The 9,024-nt window shown below is 38.1% G+C and overlaps 1 non-coding gene across 1 annotated transcript; it reads left to right on the plus strand.

Moving 5' to 3' along the window:
- The first annotated feature begins 3,258 nt into the window (after window positions 1–3,258).
- On the plus strand, window positions 3,259–7,950 carry LOC123774586 (uncharacterized). Its single transcript, XR_011222644.1, has 3 exons — window positions 3,259–4,470; window positions 4,722–4,750; window positions 5,140–7,950. It is a non-coding gene; the product is annotated as an uncharacterized protein (transcript).
- Window positions 7,951–9,024: the final 1,074 nt, after the last annotated feature.

Here is a 9,024-nt window from a genome sequence, read left to right on the forward strand (position 1 = left end):
TTGTATGGTTTTGATTAATATAATAATTGACGTTTGCAACACATTGTTACAACATATTAAAGTAATGTAGTAGAATACAGTCCTATATATATATATATATATACAATTGTAAAAAGTTTCCTGCTTTCTGACTTATAACCATAATATAGCCTAACCTGACATAATTTGATATAATAAAATCTAATCTAATTATCTTATAATCTAATTTTGATTGTAACTCCAATCTCTTCCAACCTCTCCTATCTAACTATCCTGGAAAATAAGTTGAATAAATCATCCCAAAGGATCCTATATCACCACAGTCTACATCCTCGGCATGCAACCGAGGGACTTTAGTGTTAATCCCTGGGCAGCACAGAAACGGTTAGGCACATTTACTTTCATCTCGTGCCTTTGTTCACCTAGAAGTAAAATATGTAATCAGGAATTAGGCAATTAGGTCATTAAGCCTAGGGAGACATTCAAAAGCCTAGGTACAGACCTCCTGTCTCTGATAATGGGAATTAATGAATTCAAAGCTACCAAAATCACTTGAAATCATGTAAATAATGTAAGGGCTTTAAATTATATCATTACATGTTACTATGATGCTGGTAATGAATATACAAAAGTGAAAAAACATTGTTTTACTCAGAAATAAGCTAACATTCTGCGTTACCTACTTTTTAACTTTTAAATATGTATTAAAATTAGCTTATTTCCGAGTAAAATCATTTCTTCACATTAGACATTTATTGTTACTGACAATTCAGTAAGACACATGTGCACTGTGTATTGCAGGCTTTATGCAGTGTACTTTTCTTGCCTGTGTATCTTTCCCCTCTTCTTGTTTCATTAGTATGTTCATTTGTGTAAATAAATTATTATTATCATTTCAATTGGCTTTTATTATATAATTTCAAGTGACTTTGGGCAAGTATGGATGCAAATGGAAAAAGTTTGACCTTCAAACCAGTTACAATGCATCATTTAGGTGAATAGTTTCGAGGGCGAGTAGGAAAACTTCCAATTCACTAACAAAAGTTAATGTGCAATTGAAATTACTTTAGTGCTGAAGTTTGGGGTGAATACAGAGTAAGAATAAGATCTGGTTTTATTCAGTTAGGTAAGTGTCACAGTTCTGGGGGGTCAAATGCTCAAGCATGCAATACTTTGTAGATCCTTTCAAGACATTTTTCAATGAATATTCTGAGAAAAAGGATAATTTATCCACTAGGAAGTTCATTTGATAAGTAAAACAATCTTTGCATTTGTTTATATTGATCTTGATATTCTCTCCATAGGTACTATGATGGATGAGTTATATGTTGCCTCATTTTTTTTTTTGTTAAATACCATTGCCTCTGCCCCATAACTTTTATTTTGAAGACTAGCCCATCACTTGCTCTTTTTTGCTGGAAAGAGCTTTAAGGTAAGGGGTGAAAGGGAGTAGAAAAAATTGGAAAGAAAGAGGTTAGTGATCTGTGGCCCAGTCCATTATGTGTTGATTGTGATACTGTGTAGCAGTGCTGAAGGAATTTGTATACAAACATTGCCATTTTTTATCCTTTTATTTGACTGCAACGCTTAGCAGTGACTATATTATTAATAAGTATTGTTAAGACATGGTCTCATGTTGTTAAGACATGGTCTCATGTTGGTCATACCTTATAATGCTTAACATAGGTTAGATCAGCATTTCTCAACTTTTGTAAAGGTTGAGAAACCTTTCTCAACCCTTGAAATAATTCTGAGTCAAACTTAAATAAACACACACACAGATTTCATTGTCAACTTATCTGCTCTTGATGCTGGTTAAATGAGAAAAATTAAATACAACATTATTAAAAATTACAATTGCTGTACATATGATTAGAATCAACCTATTGATATCTATTTCTTGCAGAAGCCCCTCGTTACCTTGGGGTTGCACAGAATCCAATTGAGAAATGCTGGGTTAGACCATTAATGTACAGGAAGGTATTCACTTGATTATGATTGGCCATTGTTCAAATAATGACATTGTTGAAGAATTTAGTACTTTTTTTTAATGTACCTGGTAGGTAAATATTAAAATTCAAATATTGTACTGTATAAAGTCTCAATTTAAAATTTTACCCTGGTATAGTTTGTTGAGAAACATAACTCATCTTATGAGTGGACATTCCACTATATGGAAGAAAAGTATAACCCACTGAATTGTTAATCCTGTCAATTTTACCCAGATTCAGCTGGGATGGACTTTTCTGTCTCAGCTAACAGACTGTCAAACAAGGAGAATAACATCTTAGAACACTAAAGCTAACAATGTCATATGGATGCAAAGGGGGTGGGGGGATTTTTTTTTTTTTTTTTAGGACTATATTTAACAAAGTTTTCCCACAATGTGGGATTTATTATACAACATTTCTAATACCTTTTAGGTGGGCAAAGTATCTCAAGCAGTGGGATAGACATCTGAGCATCTATATATTTAATTTTACAGAACATCTCTTTCAAGTCATAACTTTTGCAATAAACCTAATTTAACTATTTTTTAGTCCACCGAGACTCTAATTTTCCTTTTCAGCAATGCCATTCTCAACAAGGCAGTGTTGTAAATAAGCACCAGGGAGCTATTGAGTGGGATTTCCAAGAAATCAAGTGTTGAATTCAATGAAATCCCCCTTTTCTGGTAGGCTCTAGGTAGTTTCCTGTCTCAACCCTGTTTAACCTTTTTTATTTTTTTGAGGGGGGGGGGGTGGAGGGTTCTACACAAGTAGCTTTTAAATAAGGCAAATAGCAGACTAAAAATGCCATCTCCCTCCCCCCTATTTTAATTTTTTTCAAGTAGTTTTGTTTTGCAAAGCATTTCTTTAGGAATTTCGTCAGTTTTGGGTAAATCTATGATCCTCAAGTTCCCCTCATCTTGTAGCAAGAGCCAGATTCTGATTTTGGCTCATGGTTGGTTAGCATGGGTTTGGGAGGCTTGTCATGATCCTTAAACTCGGGGATATCAGCACATAAGGATTGGGATGTTACCTAGGGTCTATCAGCAAATGTTATTTCATTCCATTCAACTCGTAATTTATTTATAATTATGTATTGGTTGTTTAAAAGCATATGTAAATATTGTACTATGCAGTATATCTACTGTTATTTTTGTTAAGCTAATGATATGTTTAATATATAAAATTGCACATATACTGTACTGTGTTTTGTTTCTATACAGATGTTAATACTGTTTGTGGATAAAGTGGCACAGCCTGTATTACCAGACAACTTCATGCAAGAGTCCTAGCCACCTGTATCCCCTGTTGGCTTAACTTCACACCCAGGTGCTACAACAAACTACCCATCATATTGGTACTGTATTTGCATCGCAAAACTGCACTCCTCCTTCAGGTACACAGAAAGCATAACACTGTTCATTGATGTCTTCAATGAGAGCAAAAATGTCACCATTCCCAGCAGTGCGTCCAACAATAGAAAGGTGCAACCTCGTTAGAAACTCTGTTGTGCTGACATTCTCTGAAGCCTATAAGTACTTGTCTCTATTAAATGGTAGAAGTATTTATGATTATTGTTCACAAGAAAATGTTCCAGGATACATGAAACATGTTTTCTCGGTTGAGGAGAATAACTTGGTCATGGCAAATCCCCCAGAAAATCTGAATATAAAATTGTTGTATAAATTATTGAAATATGTAAGTGGTCTGGCTCCACGTGAGGATCCTAACTGGAAAACCGATACTGACACTCTAGAAAGTCTCATTAATTTTGCCAAAACTGAGATAGACACATTAAATGAGGCTGCTGCCCTTACAGATCAAGCTCTCAATGACAAACTTGACTATCTGAATAAGTGTCTTATAAGAATTCTTGACAAAGTTGGGGAGAAGAAACAGGTCGATGTTGAGAATATCAAGAGAAAGATATTAAAAAATCACTCACTGAAAACCATGAATCCATATGCTATTGTGTCCCATTCTTCAGACATACCTTATATGTACAAAATTTTAACCCAGCATATCATACATAGAGTTTTTGTAATGGTATTTATACAACTAAATTGCCTTAAAGGAAAGAGTCTTTATGAGTATCTTAAAGAAGACCAGAAAATACGTAGACCAATGGTATGCTTCACACACAGAGAAAAACATTTACTGAAAAATTCAAGCATACCACCAGAAAAAATGACCATCCATCTCTTACATAAACTTATTCCCCGTGTATGTGGTCTCTTGAACAGTAGAGAGTGGGCCATGTCTCAGAATACATTAGAACACTGTCTCTATAATATAAAGGAGGAACATGACAATTTATCAGTACTGGATGTGCAGGAATTTTCGAATAACTCTCACAAGTTGTACATAAATGTAGATAGAGTCATAAGTATGATTGCAGAAAAAACACAAAAAATTAAAAGAGATATTCTAAGAGAAATGCCAGATGAACCAATATGTATGGATGATTCTTTTCAGTCCTTGGTTGACAAGCAGACACAGTTTAGTCATCTCTCCTCTCCTGTAAATGAGTATCCTACTACATCCCCTCTTGTATCCAAACCATCTATTTTTCCTAACACAATTGAAGACCATGGTGTGTGTCTCAAACTTAACGAGACTGGGCCCTCCTTGCATACAGTCCAACAGTTAAGCACTTCTCCTACTGCAAAACGTACTTCCTCTTACATGACCCAAGAAGATGAATCCTCTTCCATTACATTTCAAAAGACTGGTTCTCTCTCTGAGGTCCATGAGCTAGGTACCTCTTCTCTCATACCTGAAGAGTCTGCCATCTTCACTCTCACATCCAAGGAGGCTGGCACCTCCACTCTCACATCCAAGGACCCTGGCACCTCCACTCTCACACCTGAAGACCCTGGCACCTTCACTCTCATACCCGAGGTCCCTGCCACCTCCCCCATTTTCGCCTGAGGGCCCTGGCACCTCCCCCCTCACACCTGGGGATTCTGGTACCTCTCCTCTCACACCTAAGGACCCTTGCACCTCCACTCTCACACCCAAGGAGCCTGGTACCTCCGTTCACAAACCCAAGGAACCTGGCACCTCCAATCTCACACCCGAGAAGCCTGGCACATCCACATTCACACCCAAGGAACTTAACATGTCCACACAATCACCCAAGGAACTTGGCACCTCTACTTTCTCATCAAAGGAACCTGGTACATCTACTCTCACACCAAAGGAACCTGGTACCTCTACTCCCACACCGAAGAAACCTGGCACTTCTACTCTCACACCAAAGGACCCTTCTGTCTCCCTCTTTTCCAGTCAGCCTGTATATCCTAATAATGCTGTGACACCCGAGGAAGCTAATATTTTACATTTGTTTAAAGCATTTTGTCCAGGAGGATTAGCAGCTAAGGTCATGGCTGAAGTTTGCGATGCTCTTGCTGGTGATAATGTAATAAATCAGAAAATCAAAAGGACTTACTTCACTGCTGATGAGTTAAGTCGAGTGCAGGGAGATTTAAGTCAGTTAGACATTACTCTATTATATAAGCTTGTAAGGTTTGCATGTGGTTTGGCTTTACCTAATGATCCTGTTTGGATCACTCAAGGAGATACGCTTGAATACTATCTTGCCACTGTTAAAAACATGAGGAATGAATTAGCCCACAAGATAACTCGTATCACAGATAAGGAGCTAGAATCCAAAATTCATTACTTAGAATTCCTACTGGAAAACATTTTGCTTAAAACTGGTTCTTTATCAAACAGGAATTTTCAGGATAATATAAAAGTAATGAAAGATGAAATACAACCACTTGCAAGACCACCAGCTATCATCATTGACAAAGAAAGTTACATAAACAATATAAAACTGCTTCAAGAAACACTGGTGAACCAAATAATGGAAGATGCTGAAAAGGAATTGCATGACCAGTATAATCGTGCTGCTTGTAAAAATATGTCTCCAATAACATGGTGTTACATTGATCAACATAAAAATATGACCGTAGACAAATTGTTTACAGATTTAGAAATTGTAGATGCCATTGATGTTAAAATTGGAAGCACATTTTCCTTGACAGATAAAGTGTTTCCAGTATTACTACAACAGAATGAAAAAATGGGATCTGGAGTAGTCATTGTACAAGGTGTTGCAGGGGCAGGAAAAACATCCCTGTGCAAGTTTCTCATTCATCGTTGGTCAACTGAAAAAAGTGATGCAAGTCTTAAAGCTGTTGATTTGTTAATTTATATACAATGCCGATATGTTAACACAGCCTCTGTGTCATCCTACTTGAAAATAATTTTGCCTAACACATTTAAACATATTGATAAGGATGATATTATTCCTTTGATGCAAGGGTCACAGGTATTGTTTTTAGTGGATGGTTATGATGACGCTCGCACCGAGGCCAAGGACCTTTTAGAAGATATTCTCATCTCTCTACCTGAGAGTAAAACCATAATTACGTCAAGGCCACAGTGGGTACCAAATCTTAAGTCTAAAGTCAATCAAATTGCCTCATGTTGCATGGTTCTCAGTTTGGTTGGATTTACTAATGACAAACGAGATGAATTTATTCAAAAGCTGTTTTGTGTCACATTGGGGACACATCAACAGCAAAAGTGTAACCAGTTTTTGGCTTACTTAAATGAACTAGGAGAACAGCTTGAAGCACTTACACAAGTGCCACTGACATTAACCCTATTGGCTATGTTATGGATAGATGACTCAAAGAATGCTATGGAAGCAAAAACCATTACACAGCTCTACCGAAAACTTACAGATTTTATGCTAAAGAGGCTTGGATCTCAGCTGAACATATCTGATCAAGATAAATGTCGGGATTGGATGCTAGCTCTGGGAGAGATAGCATGGGCCAATCTTAAAAAAAATCAACATTATTTAAGTGATAGAGATCTAACAAAACTTAAAAGAAAGGGTAGATCTTTAGGTGTTGATGCTAAGGAAGGCAATTTCATCTTTATTACATTGTGATACTGAACTTAGCCTTACCGACTATTCTGAGGTCTGGTCATTTACCCACAACTGTCAACAAGAATTTATTGCAGCTGAATTTCTTGCTGAAAGTGTGATAATTGATGATGAGTCACTCAAAAATATTCTAGGATTCCATGGAGGTGATGGAGAAGAAAAGGAGCTACAGAGATTAATTCAAGTAATAGAATTTATAGCTGGTTTGCTATCGATGGAAAATGAATTGACTAAAGAAAGAGCTAGTGAAATTTTTCAGATAGCATTAGTGCAGGCTCCATGGTCCTTTGCTGCAGTGAGAAGAATAAGTAATGATATATTAAAGAGCAATGTAGAAGTTCAAGAAGTTCTTAAAAATATGTTTGCAGGACAAGAAATAGCAGATTTCCTTGATGAATATGATCCACAGAGTGTAAAATGGGTTCTTGAGAGCACATCTTTAAGTATTCCTTCTCGTATTCGACTAAGAAACTCTGTTACTGATGTACTCAAGATGGAACCTTTGTTGAATCTGTTGATTAGGGAATCTTGTCATGCTGAAATCATAATTGCCATTGATTATGCCAGAAGTACTAGCAAGGCAATTGAATTTGTTAAGAATCTTGATAAACCATCAGTGGCAGTCATTTTGCTGACCTGGAACTCTTACACGCTCAATGAACTTGTTAAAAATTGGCCATGGTCACTTTCCTTGCATTTGTCATTTCCTTTTGAGGTTTTTCCCCTCTTGTGGTGGGAATTAGTCATTTGTTTGGTGAAGCTTAACTTAACTGGTGTTACTCTTGTTTATAACGATAGCAACCCTGACACTGCCAAGTTGGTTGAGGAGGGTGCACATACTCTGAACATAACCTGCAAGACTGATGCATCATTAGATGCTGGTGATATTATTATTATTTCAAGTTGATAACAAAATATCTTCCCTCAGAGAGCTTCCTTAGTGAAGACTGTGTGACATGCAAAATTTGCTGTTTTATTAAACTAGGTATTTAAAGGCCAAATACAATACAAATTTATTTCTTATAAATTTCAGTACATAACAAAAAACCAGCCATAATGAAACGTCATTTTCTGGGTGAGTCCCGGAGGCTCCCTGGAGCTATCCAGGCTGAATGGATATGTATAACTTTCTGGCATCAGTCAATGTGCTTGGAGTTCTTGCCTACCAGTTCTTACCGACTGGAGTTCTTACTGACCGGCAGGGAGCCGTTCAGCCGAGCGGACAGCACGCTGGACTTGTGATCCTGTGGTCCCTGGGTTCGATCCCAGGCGCCGGCGAGAAACAATGGGCAGAGTTTCTTTCACCCTATGCCCCTGTTATCTAGCAGTAAAATAGGTACCTGAGTGTTAGTCAGCTGTCAGGGGCTGCTTCCTGGGGGTGGAGGCCTGGTCGAGGCCTGGGTCCGCGGGAACACTAAAAAGCCCCGAAATCATCTGAAGATAACCAATCAAAAATTGAGAAATAGCTCCTGGCCAACAGAGTCGCCAGGACTGTACAATCACACTTGCAGAGTGGATACACGACTGAGTCACAAAACAGCCTAGTCGTGTAATATACCAAGAGCATCATTAGCAGAGTATGTCCAGAGTACCGTGCCCATTAGGAGAAGGCGAGGTGCTGTACAGAGGTAGAAGTGGCGCCACACTGAGCCACCCCACACCCGTAAGCAGAGAAAAACTCAGTAATTACCCACATATAAAATCCAAAACACCCCCAGTATCTAAGAGGCTATGACTGGAGAGAGAAGATGAGCGAGAACGGCGTATATTTCGCAATAAAGGACACGGGACACCAACACATGTGTACACCGCCCAGAAACAAAACGATCACCCCGGTCCCTGTGCCAGAGGTCCGAACTGCACCCCCTGTCTTCTAGGGAGGGCGCCAGCAAAGTGTATCTAACGAATATGAGGAAAGTCGAGACAGGAAGGAGGGTTGATGTGAATACAAAATAATGCGAAACAGAATCGAAAGAAGACAGAGTACGGAAGAGGACCAACGAGTCTGAGAAAGGACTGGAGGGAAGCCTCACAGGAAGTCAACAGAAGTTCCAATAATTATTGTACGTATCGAAGAGTTTCGCGAACCTT

The sequence above is a fragment of the Procambarus clarkii genome, chromosome 51 (genome assembly GCF_040958095.1).
Source record: "Procambarus clarkii isolate CNS0578487 chromosome 51, FALCON_Pclarkii_2.0, whole genome shotgun sequence".
Classification (NCBI taxonomy): Eukaryota; Metazoa; Arthropoda; class Malacostraca; order Decapoda; family Cambaridae; genus Procambarus; species Procambarus clarkii.